Below are 16,208 nucleotides of genomic sequence, written 5' to 3'. Positions count from 1 at the left end.
ACGGCTCTTAGCGAAATACATTTATTTTCTCTCGAATAAAATTCTTTACATTTTTTAGATGTGGAAGTGAATGTTTTAATCTAAAAGTTTGATTTTTCTTTTGTTTTTTATAGGATATGAACGAGGTAAAGCATTTTGAATACTCGTTAAAGAAAATAATATTTCAATATTTGTTTGGCCTAATAAGTTGGATGTATGAAACATAGATGATATTTAATTTGAAAAAAAAATATTAATGAACATTTTATTAGAATTTAGTAAGAGAAAAGGTCACGATATTTGTATTAAAAAAGATAAAAAAAAAACAATTTAATTTGGAAGATATTGTACAGAAATCATTTAAAATGTAACCAATTGATATACGATTTTACACAATGTAAACAAAATAAATCAAAAAATATCAAAAATAATTTGGGCTCGTCCGGGATTTGAACCCGGGACCTCTCGCACCCTAAGCGAAAATCATACCCCTAGACCAACGAGCCAGATACCTGATGTGTCAAAATTATCCATGTGTTTTGTTTGATAGTTATCAAAGTGAAAGTTATTTTAGTAGAGACTCACGTCACATTGCGAGAGAATTAAACAAGACTATAACGTAGACATAACTCACCAAAGTATAGGAATGTCCATATAAAATACATGATTTATTGCTAAATACTAAAATGACAAATACGCGTATCATACCATTTCTTTGATTATGTATATGACTAATTAATAATATTTAACACTTTATTTTAACGTAATTAAAAAAAAATATATTATTTTATAATTGTATAAATGCAAGTATGCAAGTCCGTTTAGAATTTTGTGGTATACTTAAAATATTCTGAACTATATACAATGTAATATATAGTTTAGATTAATTTAATTGTATGAAGGCATAATTAGAATATTAGAGGAATATAATTAGGGCTAATCCAAAGGGTCTTACCGATACTAACAGATAAAGTTTATGTACTGGACAGCTTCACAAGCTTTAAAAAAATTCAAATATTTTTCTGTGAAATTATTATTTTAATGGAATTGTGTATTGGATGAAATGCCATAAATATGATGAAATGCATTATGTTATGACGGTTCTTTTGTGGGTATTCCGATGAGCTAGGATACCATGCGTTGTCAGCATAGGAAAATCTCAAATAACCTATGGAGGTTCTATAGCAAAGAAAAAATATGTGTTATGTGATGTGTTTATCGAAATTAATGTTTGTCAAAATATTTTAGTAGTAAAGAAAACCAATTTATATATCTGTTGTCAAATAAATAAAATTAATTTAAAAAAAAGTTGTTTACGCGCGACGCACGCACGAGGAAAGCAAGATGAGGGAGCGGTGGCACCACTTACCATCGGGTGGCAAATTAGCCCGTCGACATTCCTATTATAATCATAAGAGTGATTTAAACATTGTTATAGCACGCGATGTGTGTCACATTTTATCGCCGTATCAATAAAATGGGATCGAATATTATCGCTTCCTACTTTATTTTGTAACGATAGCCGTAGTTATTGCTTTGATAGATGTAACAATAACAGCTTGTATTTTCTATTAACCAATTATTAAACAGAAATAAATAGGTATTCGACCTTTTCGTGACACCGACACCAAATATAACAATAACTATAACTACGTTATATAATCTTAAATCGACTTATTATATATTGGTTAAATAGTCTAATATTTTTCATTTCATTTTACCTAGGAGGACTCTAAAAAATATGTTAAATACGCAATTATTTTTATTACTTTTTAGTGCATATTTATTTGTTTTAATATAGAGATTTGTTTTTCGGTTTTTCTTTTTGTTAAAATTTTTATTTATTGTAAAAATATATTTGATCGGAAAATTAGAACAGATTCCATTTTTAAATTGAATACTGTTTTTTTTTTATTTACTCTTTTCGGTAATCTATACAGTTGAAACTTGAGTTAACTACATAACAAATATACCGTCTATTTGATAGTTTGGTACGCGTCATAACTACTCAACCGATCATTATGAAATTTTGGTAAACGTTGTCATGTATGTAACGTTATTTGGGGTACATTCAGGCGATACCACAGGCAGAATGTATTAGATAATAAAGCATGCAGCTAGTTAGAATAGTGATTAATATAAAAAACAAAAAAAAAATGATTGAATAGAATATTTTGACAATGTTATGCACCCAATAAATAAAGTTTATGAAAATAATTTAACAATATCATAAAAAATATTATGAAAATAAATTTGTAATTATCATTCCGATTTCAGACGAAATAAAATGGTACCTATATAAATATTTGCTTCGTAGTTTCTGTACACTTATTCGTCCAACAAGCAAAATTTTTATTAAGCAATTAAAAAATGAATGCTTTTATGACATAACAAAAATATTAATAACAAAATAAATTAAATAACTTTTACAATATTAAAGTTGTGTGTAATAAATGCCATGCGCATCGTTCGGCGCACCAAAGGCAGGCTGGCGGCCGCTTTACCCGCTAGTAGGGCTGAGGAGACCATCGCTACTGTGTCCCCGTAACTCCCTCCCAGATATTTCGCGCGCAAAAACTCGTAACACATATAACCAGCTAAATGTATGCGTGTTTAAAAAACATTTCGGTATAATTACCGCGTATATGAATACATTTATTTTTAATATGGGTTGAATTTATTACACATAATAAAAAACGAATGAAAAACTTTTATGGGACTATGTGATGTTAATTATGTAAGAATCACTAAATTTTATGGTTTGTGACTATTGTTTTTTAGTAACACGGAAATTAAATATTTGGAATGATTTCGTTAGAGGTAAGTAAATACACATTATTTTATAATAATAACTGCTCTGATATTTATATTTAAAATATTTTCTAGGAAGTAATTTTATATTAATTTTCTTCTCGAAAAAAGACAATAAAATATTAAGTAATAATTCACGGGTGATTTAGATATAGCAGTCTTAATATTTAAGGCGCTGTTTAAAAAAATTAATTAGTAAAACTTATGGCAGTTACATGTACCTCAATTCTAATCTGGTAGCTAGAGGTCTAACAATATTGCTATAACCAAGTAGGTTTTGTCTAAAACACACAAAGATAATTGTCATACATACATATATGACGTACCTTTGTTCTATGTTTTATTGGACTTTCACAGGATTGAAATTATACTGGTTTAAGGTGAATGACTTGTTATTGGTTACATACGTAAACCACGTAGCTTACATTATTAATAATAATAATTTTAATATTTGAAAAAATATTGACTTCAATATTTCAATGTGAATAAAGGTGATATATTCTTTATTAACTATATTTATTTTTAAATATTAATATATTATATGAAGCATCGAGTTTGATCTTTTTGCTGACTATTTTTTTTCAAAGACATAATAAAATTAAAAAAAATAAAGGTAGAGTTCAAGAGCAGTTCCGTACCTCGAGTATATGCGTGATTGTCTTTGTTACAAGTATTAAGTATATTTGGAACATATTAACTGAAGCTGTAAGTTTTTTTTAGATAAAAGTAATCTATCTTACGACATTGAAAATACATTGTTCATAAATAAGTTATTTTCATAATGTGGTAGTACTAGTAAAATTAGGTAATAATTTTCGTCACTTCTCGCTATCATGACTTTGCGTTCAATGAAGTTTTTATTCAATTATGTATTTAAAGTAAACATGCATTAAAAATCATTTACAATAATTGGTTATAAAACAGTTACGATCGGAGCAATATATCTGGATTACTATAACAATAAGTATTTGATATTATCTTCTTCCTGGTTTCCAATTCCATAAGGAACTTTAGGAAAAGATTAAATATTTACGTAAAGTAAAGTAAAGTAACAGCCTGTAAATTTCCCACTGCTGGGCTAATGGCCTCCTCTTCCATTAAGGAGAGGGTTTGGAACATATTCCACGTATGAAATAAAGCATATTTACGTATATATGTATATTTACATATGAAATAAAAGTTATAATAAAATATTTAGAAATCAAAATTGAAGAATATTTACCGTATAAATCATGATCGAATCGAAAGGCAGTAAGAATGCTTTCAGCATTTTCCAGTCGAATCGCAATTCCGATTTTCGAATAATGAACTGGTCCTTCTGTCACGAATGGGGGCAACAAGAGAGAATTTAATCTTTAATTTTTTGGGAATATAAAATCGAAGGAATGAAACTAAGTATCATTTCTTTCTCGCTTTCTATCGACTAGAGGAATAAAGCTCTTGTAACAAAGAGTTCCGTATATATCGTCCATAAAAAAAAACAAACTTTGGGAATAAATGTTGGTATTAAATTTAAATAGTAAAATGGTAACTGTGCTGGCAAAATAGCTGATACTAAAATGGTCTCGTGATGAAAAGCCATAATTTACATACAAGCTTGAAATTACACTAACATTACGACCTCGAATACGCATAAATATCTCTGAAGTCGCGCTGTGAAAACGCATACCTACTCGTAACTATTTTTTTCGATAGCAATAAATCAACAAAGAAAACTCGAATGCCTACGTCTAATGTTTCGAGATTTTCTATGTCTATCGAGCATCGTCAGTAAATAGAATCTGTCATACTAAAGCATATTAATATAAGTTATATTTAAATAAAACCCTAAGATATTCTAAAGATTTTTAATGAAATCATAAAAGAAAAAGCTATGACTCATATTAATATCCAAGGTTAAATAAACGTTCTAGTTTAAGAAACGACGCGTTTTACTTACGGATACCATTTTCTATTAAATAAATTAAAAGGGTACGAATAAGAGATAGTAGGAAATAAAGTAAGAGAACAAATGATAGTGTTCAAATTAGGAAATTTAAATTTCGACTATCCGTATATATTCGAACTTTAGAACGACAATATTTTGAATAAAGAACTTAGACTTTTTTGAATAAGAATGTATTCGAAATAAGTTTCGATTTTTGAATTTTGTTAACGTATTTTTGTGAATCAGACTGTATTTTACATTAATTTTACAGTAGCATTTGAGTAGTTAAGCTGAGTAACTGTTGCTGGTTCGACTCAATTATCTGCCACGAATCCAGCGTGTGCTGAAATGTATATTTAGTTGATTTGAAATTGATAGCTAACACTTAAATATGAACGAGCTGAATACATGGATTACCAACGAACTATCGTAATATCGAGTTTATAAAATGATATAAATTAGTATTTGCTGAGTTTTGTCTATATTCGAACATAAACATTATTTAATTTGCATATTTAGAATTTTATGCCACCCTTTATTAGATACTTCTATTGATAGAACTTAGCTCGCCAATAGCACAGGCTACAACAAGATACATTTGTCCTCCAGAATTGTTCAGAGTTCAAAGGTTCAGAAATCTTTTAGTTTTTTTAGTTCATGTCAATCAGAGATTTCAATAGTATAAAAAAATACTTAACGTCAATTTTATTAAACAACTGCCTAATTTTTTCGAACGAAGTTTCTTATCGCCCGTAACACACCAGACAGTTGGCGAATGGAAGTTGGGTCAAAATAACTGTAAGACTTTGACCGTCTTCACTTTTGATATAGTACTTGTTATGTAACATATAGGATGTGTGATGAAATCAATTGTATTGGTATATATTTTTACTTTTTTAATCTATATATAAGTAATTCTAAAATAATCAGTAATTTGTTACAATTTCTATGTTTTATTTTATTCATTTAATTACTGCCAAACATACTAAACATATTGTAACGGACTTAGAACCTTTCTTTCTCATAATGCGTTGCGTTTTTTTCTACAATTGTATAACATTAGTTTAATATGACATAGTTCTAATTATATTGCTATATGAGATTAAATCTAAACCATATTAAATAAGGACGTATTGTGTATATATGTACAACTACATTATATATGTAAATCAGAGATGCAATATTGACATTTTATTTATATTGACAATACCGTTGCGAGGTTTGTTTAATTAACAAATTAATCATCTAACTGATCGGCGATTGAATAGTCTTATTCATTGCTGAGTGGTTAGGGCTTTACAAGGGAAAATACAATTACAATCGGGACCCGTATATACCTGTAAAGATGTACACGGGTTCCGTTAAATACAATACCGGATACATAACCGCTGGTGCTTACGATTGGGTTTTATTTGTTTAATGTATGTAATTAATTTCTTGCGTAGCGATTTTTTTTATGGTACAGATTGGCGGACAAGCATATGGGCTACCTGATGGTATGTGGTCACAATCACCCATAGACAATGACGCTGTAAGAAATATTAACTATTCCTTACATCGTCAATGCGCCAGCAACCTTGGGAACTTAGATGTTATGCCCTTTGTGCCTGTAGTTACATTGGCTCACTCACCCTTCAAACCGGAACACAACAATACTGAGTACTGTTATTCGGCGGTAGAATAACTGATGAATAGGTGGTACCTACTCAGACGGGCTTGCATAAAGCCCTACCACCAAGTGAGCGATGGATAGCAATGCTTGGAATAAATGTGTCGGATTACAGGGAATAAGATTTAAGCTCTCCTATGGTAGCAGTCAGGCTGAGCCAATGAACGAATAGATCATCTAATAGTAAGCGATCACCAATCCCTATACAAGGGCGCATTAAGAAATATTAACAATTTTTTATATCGACAATGCTACCAATATTGGAAACTAAGATGTTGTACATTTTCGAGCACATCAACGTCGAAACCCTGTGGCTGTAGTTACACTGGCTTACTCATCTTTCAAATTGGAACATAATGCTACTAGGTACTCTTTGGTGGTAGAATATGTGAAGAGAGGGTAGGATATTTAACGAAGTAGCAAGTAGCTAGGAAATTATGTCTATTTTCCTAGCAGTGAAACATTTCATGGATCTTACTTTATTTAGTATTTCTAAGTTACACGCAATATATATTGGTTTAGGATATGTAAGCAGATCATATTGGCTTCATTCAAATCATAACGAAACCAAAATTCCTATTATCGTCAGATAAAAGAAAATATTAATGGAATATATTTCTTCAGAAATACCCGATACTAAGAAGATTCTGCTATTTCTAGATTGAGTGAATGAAACCCTATACTTTATTCCATTTTGATTTCATATTAACGTTGATTTCATTTCATTTGATTTTATTAAATAAACATGACTACTAAGGAGACATGTTTGCATTGACGATTTAAGGTCCATATAAAGGGACCTTTTTAATTCATTCATTCCATAAAAGCTTTTTGGAGACGTCCCAAAGAAAAATCTTGGCATACAATATTGGCGTACAATCAACCGCCTCCGATATGAGTTTAAGATGAATTGAAGAACCACAAGGGCTTATATGAACGGACACGTACAATTATTTATTTATCTATAACAAGTTATTGATAAGATTATCAGTATATTTTTATTAAAATTGGCTACGTAAGCCACATGCGAGCACATCAACGTCAAAACCGGAGTTGAAGACAGTCGCCGTAACCGAAATCGGCCAGCATCATCATATTTTTATGAGTATAATTCAATATGTTAATAAGGTACAATTTTTATCATATGTATATATTAGGAATTGTATAGGTATATTTAAGGATGTATAAATTTAATAAAAAATAATCGTATTGTAATATAAATCCTCAAGATATTAAGGTTGTTAATAACAGAACAACACTAAATATTGGCTATTAAAGCAATATCCTATTCTATATTATAATAGAATAGGATATATTATATTCAATAGGCTCAACTCCATAATAAACTGAAAGCTTCTTGTTGATTTAATACCTATAAAGAACAAAGTAAAAAAAAGCACATCGCAATTTCTATTACAGCGCATAAAACGAAAATCTAGTTTTACATAAACGTATAAAATGTTTCTTGAACAAATAGCTTAGTTGGAGAAACTACACTCATACGTCTCAACAACTCTTTCGCAGACTAGCCCCACGGGACAATAGCAATGGGACCACTTTTGTCAACACTAATCTTATCTCGAATGCGCGTAAACGCTATTTCTTGTAGTATCACTCACTGACGTCATAGAAAGATTTACACGCGGGTCGATATAAGCCGAGAGGCTCTATGTTGGCAGAAAGCCAAATTATTTTTGCCAAATTCGCGACTTGTGAGCAATAAATCCAAATGAAGGTTGCTCCACCACTTATTCCAGCGAATCGATGTACGTTCTGGACTATATTTTATCATATCATGTTTTCGCTGATCATTGAAACGCTTACTTCTGCTTGGTACAATCTTTTCTTCGAGAACAAGGGTCATTGTTATAGATACTAGAATATAGCTTATATTATATTATTGTTATCTATGGGCTTAATATAATATGAATGTTATTATATCCATTTAAGATGAAATAATTCAACAATCTTGATCGTTAGTATGCATTAGAACATAAGCAATATTATATCTAAGCGGTTCAAACGATTTTGCAAATTGGTATATTGTAGCCATGTAGCGTAATTAAACTTTAATTTAAAATCTTAACTATTTTTCGTATTTTACAGAAAAATATCGGCGAATGTCATTCAGAAAGCTAGTTAAACGGTGCCGTTTAGTAAAATAGCTAGACTTTTAATTGAATGGCTACTTGGCCCCGCGATAACTTCTATAAAAAATAAATATTCATAATTATTTTAGTTCATAATTTTAGCTATTTGTTTATTTAATTTCGTTGAACCTTAGTACAGTTGTTGTTTAAAATTGCGTGAAGACATATTATTAATGTGTAATAAGAAGATGCGATTTTGTTTTTCAATTCAACGATAATATTTCGAGAAAAAATGTAAACACAAACTGATCATTAATTAGCGAAGGAAAAGTATTGTATATATATGTTATAAAGAAAATTAGCAACACTACAATTAAAGGAATTATTAATATTCCCATTTACCCCTTTAATTAAACTTGAAGCTTGTTTTAGGAGTGGAGACGATAATATTTCAAGGGTCAGGATCGAACCTGCGACTTTTTACATCGCTAGACGTTAACCATTCCACTATTGACTCTTTAATCATTTATGAATTTACGTTGATATTTCATAGGGTTCATATTACTTTTATAACATTGAAATATTGTACAACAACCTCTTTATTATTAAAATAATTAGTCTCATAAAGCGTATACAATATACAAACAAATTCTACAATAAACAATTCAATATAGAGCTCATTTTAATTAAATATAAATCGAAACGACGTAAGAGGTTACCATTGAATTGTAAGACAATTATAAGGCTATAATTACCTACTACTAATTATATCAAATATTTTGTTAATTAAGTTCAATTTAATTGATAATTATGTAGCATTTACATTTAGTCTATATTCAAAGAAAATACACATAACCTTTAACAGGAGTTACGACAAAGGCATTTTTTTTTCATTCGATATAATAGTTAGATACATGATCCGTGTTAAACTCTTTGAACAGTTTCATTACCGGAGGTACCAGCACCTTTCTACTTTACGCTCAACAAAGGATTTCTCCTAATCGGAATTGCGATGCTATCGGAGCAAGATTTATATGTCGAATTAATAATAAGTTAAATGTTCTTACAATGTTTTATTTCAGTATTTATCGTAGTTTTTAGTCTTGAAATTTAAAAGTTGAAATAAGAAATCAAATTATTGTAATTAAATTAAAATTAGGACAACGGGTGAACGACCTCGGTTGTACCACACACTCTCTGATAAGCAATTTAGAAATTTACTTTATTTTGTTTATGCACGACGGATATTGCTCCGCTTAGATTTATATTACGGGGAGGATAAATGAATCGTGTTATCGGCGACATCGTTAAACGGAATTCACTTCGATCTTTCGCATATTTTTGTTTGACAATAAAATATGTTTCAATGTTATAGCTGTGTGATAAATTTCAGGAAGTGGAGTATAAATCTGAAAACCTCTTATAACTAGAAAAGAAGGGTTTTCCCCTACACTAAGTTATAACCAGTAAATATCCCTCAGCTGGCGAAAGGCCAGGCGTTTTCTATTCAAAAGCAAGAATCGAAGTGAAAACCTACTCATTTTATAAAGGACACGGTCGGTATTCATTTCTAAGAAAAAACTGTTTATTCGTTTGATATCTAATTTTATTTTAAATCTTTTACATGCACTACGCTTCTTTATAAATTTAATATCAATAAACCGAGGATGCGAGTAAGGGGTCACTACTACTGTATACGGCCGTATATAAATGCAATAATCATACAATAAATGTTATAAATAATGATTTTGAAATCTCCCTTTGATTGTCTGGAAGAGATGGCTAATAAGCCATAAGTCCGCCCGTTGTACAACACTTTTAATGTATTTATTTTTTTTATATTCTTTTTTTGTATTTTATTAATTTTGTGTTACTTTCTTCTTGTTTTTTTTTCTGTTTTTTGTTTGTGGTGTGCAATAAAGTATAATTCCTTCATTCATTCATTAATTCAATACAACATCATTATCAAGACAACCTTAGGAGCTAAGATGTTATGTGACTTGTGTCTGTAGTTACACTGTCTCACTCATCTTAAAATGAGAAAACAAAAATATTGCCAATTACTAAGTATCCAGATAGACTCGTACAAAGCTCTACCACCAAGTACATTGGTTTACTAGTATTCAATAGTTATGATTATTATTAAATCGTAATCGTATCGTATATAAAGAACTTTTAAGTAGTTATTTCATGAGTCAATTATATCAGCTCCACATAAGGCGGACATTTCGTCAATAAAAAGATAATACGATTGTAAACCTCATCAGTTCCATTAACGGTTGTTTAAGAGCGCATTAAAGTCATCTGAAAGCTTTTATCGTTACTCGATTAAAATAAAACATTTATCTCGATTAAATAAAATATATTGTAACATAATAATAAACAGTTGAATCACATAGACAAACTCTTTACTCGTATTTTAATTATTTTTTTGTTTCACTTAGTATTATGAATAGGCAAAGGCAAAATAATTCAGTGCTTTTCCTGTTAGTCAAATTATTTTAAATTTTATTTAGATTATTAAAAAAAAAATTAAACTTGTAAATTCGTCCATATTTTTCCGAAAATTTCATTAACAGTTATTACTGCAATCAACAAATAATTTCGTTTTTGAAATTTTCAATAATTACGAGCAACTGAAAGGCGCGTACACAAAGTTAGTATTACTTTTAATAAAATGTACGTCATAACTCATTGGTACGTCATAATCTATTTTTGCCTGAATATATTTCAACGAACACGCGTATAAAATTATATAAGCGTGAAATATGTATATTATAAGGGCGAAGAAAAATACTAGCAATACTGAGAAGAAAGTCTTCTAAGTTTAAATTTATTACTCTGATAATACCGTACCTTTATTATCAGTATGACCTTGAAATGATATTTAAAATTCTCTATCTAAAGGCAACTGTGTAGGCGAGTGAAAGGTCAAAGGCGGTATATTTAGAGTTAGCGCATAGACAAATATCTGGTATACCACTACTGATAGTTGATTTAGTCTGTGGTTTCTACGTAGATCTTGTAAGCATTGAATATTCTTTGCGAAATTATCCGAGGAATATGGATGTCGTTGCGTACAAGGTCACTTAGTTGTCCTTGCGTCACTTCCGGCCACCCTACGGGAGCCATATTCGTTGGGATATTATGTTGTTGCTTTGGAAAAACAATATAATAATCATGTATAATTATCAAATATGAATATACTATTTAAAGTAATCAAAGAATACCTATATGATGATAATATTGGATTGTGATTGCCATAAAATGTACCCGAAAAAAAGTAGTTCCTTCTTCATGCGACCTCACCCCTTTTCTTGCTATTATATACAGTTTTATGTAACATTATTTCACGTATTTTTGTTATTGTTTGAATTCACAAAGTATTTTTATTAACTATATATTTTTTGTCATTGAATGTTTTCAATCGTTGCTAATTTATATATTTTTTTTATTATATAATATGTATATAGCGAAAGGGACTGCGTTCCAAGCGATGGCCCCTCGACACTTCTCTTTTTTTCTATTTATTTTATTATTTTTTTACGTGGTAAAAAAATAATAACATAAATAGAAAAAACATTTTTCTTTATAATCAATACAAAGACAGAAAACCAAACAGCCTTATGACATTATAGAATTTTAAAGCGTTGTAAATAGTAAATATGTAAACACTAGCGACCCGCCCCGGTTTCGCATGTGTACTTGATATGTAAGGTTATACGTATAATGACCAAATTATTAACATAAAATTATTAAAAATTGTAGCCTGTGTTTTATTTTGATGTATAGCCTATATTACTGAAAAAAATCACCCAAATTCGTTTAGTAGATTTTTCGCGAAAGAGTAACAAACATACATCCATCCTCACAAACTTTCGCACTTATAATATTAGTAGGAGTAGGATTTAAAAAATTAACATAATTATATTTGGATTTGTATAACTGCATGAATATTCATACACATACATTAATTCCTTACAATTTGACATTCATACTTGTTTCATATAAATAGTTTTCACAGTAAACTGGGTTATGGCTCACAAAGTTAACTTAATGGATTTAAAATCCGCTTGTGTAGTATGTAAATGTAATAAAACCTATTTGTACCTAAAACAAATTTAGTGGTACATTAAAAAAAACATGCTGTTGTTAATTTTTTTTTATTTAAAAATCTACGCTACATTTGCAGCATTTAAGGATTTACGAATTACTTTAATACACTACAATAAACTACTATTACTACTTTAAACATTAGTACTATAAATTTTTTTGTATGCACGTACTTCTTTGGTGGCAGATATTACATTCGAAAACTTCAATGAATAAACGATATAACTATAGGTGTATATGTTTATTTCATAAACTAATTAACAGCTTGTAAAGATCCCATGGCTGGGCTAATGGCCTCCTCTCCCATTAAGGAAACGGCTTGGAACATATTCCATCACGCTGTCCAATGCGGGTTGGTGGAATGCACAAGTGGCAGAATTTCAATGAAATTAGACACATGCAGGTTTCCTCACGTTGTTTTCCTTCACCGCCGAGCACGAGATGAATTATAAACACAAATTAAGCACAGATACATATAAAGTGGTGCATGCAGGGTTTGAACCCGAAATCATCGGTTAAGCTGCACGTGTTCTAACCACTGGGATATCTCGGCTCATTTTATAATCTAGTAACCACATTTTTTGTAATCCTTTTCACATGAATTATAATATAATTGAAGTGGAGGTTATATTTTTACACTATTAATAAAATTTCCACCATTTATGTCAATTTATATACCGTTAAACTTTCAGTTTATAGCGCGACATGTTAAATTGATCGTTTAAAATTTTATTAAAAACGATATAGGCACGGTAAGCGTGTCTATGTTATATGTTTTATATAATAAATAAATAAATATGAGACAACATCACATACATTACTCTAATCCCAATGTAAGTAGCTAAAGCACTTGTGTTATGGAAAATCAGAAGTAACGAAGGTACCTCAAAGAACCAGACCTAAGACAACATAGAAAAACTAATTATAATCTACATTGACTCGGCTGGGAATCGAACCCGGGACCTCGGAGTGGCGTATCCATGAAAACCGATGTACACACCACTCGACCACGGAGGTCAATAAATAATATAATATAAATATAAGAATAAAAATTGTATGTAATTGTCTTCATTTTGGTATTAAGAATAAGTGTAATATAGAAAGTTGGAAATGATGAAATATTTCCCACATAAAATTTAGTTCTTATAAACAACACAATAAAACTGATATTGTTTATGATTCTGTTATTCGCTTAAATTGTATACAAATTGAAAGGAATTTATCATTTGAAATAGAATCATTGAAACTTCTGCAAAATTTTTATGCACAATTTCAAAGACAAGCGGTTGGCAATGATCAAAATCGATACAACGGGGCGCCTGAAAGACTGACGGCTTTCTACGAAACAGTTTTCATAGATTTATTGAGATTACATTAATTTGCTACTTTTAATAATGGTTTTCTATTGTTTTAATGCCACACACACTTCACAAGAGCTTTAACCAAAGCATGAGAGTTCAAAGGCAGAGAGTTGAAAACCACTAAATTTTCATATAAAATCGCGAGAAATTATTTTTGGATGGGAAGAAAATCTTCCATATCGTATATTCACCAACTCATGCAAGAGCAACGTAGTGGAATTAGGACCAAAGCGTCCCCTAAAAGCAAAGGAAGCCTTTTATAGGTTATTGACTAACTTACTTTTTTTTTACTTTTATACATGTTAAACTGTTAATAGGGTCTAAGAATAATTAATGGCCTGATAAAGTCAGAATAATTTGAGAAGTATACAAAATATATCGTGTTGTTTCATTAATAAATATTTGAATCACAAAATATTATAATTTGGTCCCTTTTCATATCGGATAACGGTAAGCTGAAGATTTGGAAATTCAATATTCAGACTAACAGCTGAAATATTTGTTTCATATTTTCAGTAAATTCTTTTATAACTGCCTTGATGGTATGATTTTATTGTATGATGGATAGATTATAAAACTACTGAAGGTTCAAACGCCGGGTCGGATTGATAAAAAGTTTGTGGAAGTAGCCAGTGTTCATATTCCGTGCCTCGGACAGCACGTAAAGCCACTCTTCCATCCTTCGTGAAAGTACTTTCCGTATGTGTTTGATTTCCTTCCAAGTAAGTCTGGGTGACAAACGTAAGTCGTAAAAAACGTAAAAACGTAAAAACGTAAAAACGTAAGTAAGTCGCGTCTCGGCAAACGTAGTGTAGGACGTCCTCAGGCACGGTGGAGTGACGATATACGCAAGGCGGCAGGCAGGAGCTGGATGCGAGTAGCCGGAGAAAGACCACAGTGGCGTGCACTGGGAGAGGCCTATGTCCAACAGTGGACAAAAATAGGCTGTTGATGATGATGATGAAGTCTGGGTGACGAAAAAGAGGGCTCACTTTCGCCGCCTAAGACATTTGCAAATAATCAGCAAATTGCCACATAATATGTTTAAAAAAAAATACATCATTGCGGCCTATGATTTTAAAAAAAACTCTTAAATAACGTTAGTGATCTAAAGATTGTTTTATTCAATTTTAATATTCGATTCAAAAGTATTTGTAAAAGCCTATTTTGATTTTGAGATAAAAAGATAATAGATCGCCTCGGGTATAAAACGATCGCTTCCAAGCCCCTTAAAAAGAAACCATTTCTTAATTGTTGACACAAATATCTGACAAGCCAAAAACAAACCCCTCTGTTTCTTCCCGTCATTTCTTTTCTGGCCTCAGATGTGTTTCTATACTTGAATCGGTGGTAGAATTTTGCCAATCAATAAGAAAGTAACTTATATGCTGTAAGTAAAACTTCTATGTTGAATAAACGCGTTTGAATTTGAATTGTTAGTAATTTTTGAGTTTCGTGCTCAGTGCAAATAAATCACGCCTTATTTACACAGGGAGGATTTAATTAACAAGTTTGTAGCATTATTCTTACACTGAAAGTATATTACATGTATAATTGATTATTTCAATAAAACTTTTGTCCTCTAGGTACTCGTAAGAACCTTTGAAACAAAACTTTTACAGCATTCGAAATTAGTTCAGAAAAAGAAAGGATTTTTCTTATCGTACTTAAAAAAAAGATTAAAGGTCATTTAGCTTGTAATAATTTATGTGAACTAGAACTTATAGGAAACTTTGATATACTTTACTTTCTTGGAATAATGGTGATAGAAACTTTTCCAATCTCCTGTTTCATTTATGTAATATTGCTCGTAAATAATGATAAATACACTTTCGTATGCGTACATAAATTGATTGCGGACTCAAGGCCTGACTTAATTTGAGTTTATAATTTATAACGTGTCAACGCTCAAGACAAACACTGTGAGAAAACCGGCACGTGTCAAATAAAATCTTTCTCATTTGTATCCAAAACTCCTTAAAACAGCTTCAGAACATGGAATAAGCCGTAATTTGGTTTGAGGCACTTACGAAACCCAGCAGTAGGACGTGCAGGTATTAACTGTTATTTTATTTATACCAGTCTTTTTAAAAGTAAGTTTTATGTGACTGCCTTTTCGGTTTAGCTCTAGTGTCTAATTAAGACTGTATATCCCAAGGTCTTGTGATCAGATGATACGTCAAGTTTGCTTTTTGAAAATTTAATGTCGTCTCGACTTCTTCAAATTGATATTTTATGTTGATTTCAATAAAGTAGTC

At 30.5% G+C, this 16,208-nt stretch overlaps 1 non-coding gene across 1 annotated transcript; it reads right to left on the bottom strand.

Moving 5' to 3' along the window:
* Window positions 1-413: 413 nt before the first annotated feature.
* Trnap-agg lies at window positions 414-485 on the bottom strand. The gene has a single exon. It is a non-coding gene; the product is annotated as a tRNA-Pro (tRNA).
* Between the last annotated feature and the right edge of the window lie 15,723 nt (window positions 486-16,208).

The sequence above is a fragment of the Vanessa cardui genome, chromosome 21 (genome assembly GCF_905220365.1).
Source record: "Vanessa cardui chromosome 21, ilVanCard2.1, whole genome shotgun sequence".
Taxonomy (NCBI): domain Eukaryota; kingdom Metazoa; phylum Arthropoda; class Insecta; order Lepidoptera; family Nymphalidae; genus Vanessa; species Vanessa cardui.
This window is presented reverse-complemented; position numbering and strand designations above follow the sequence as displayed.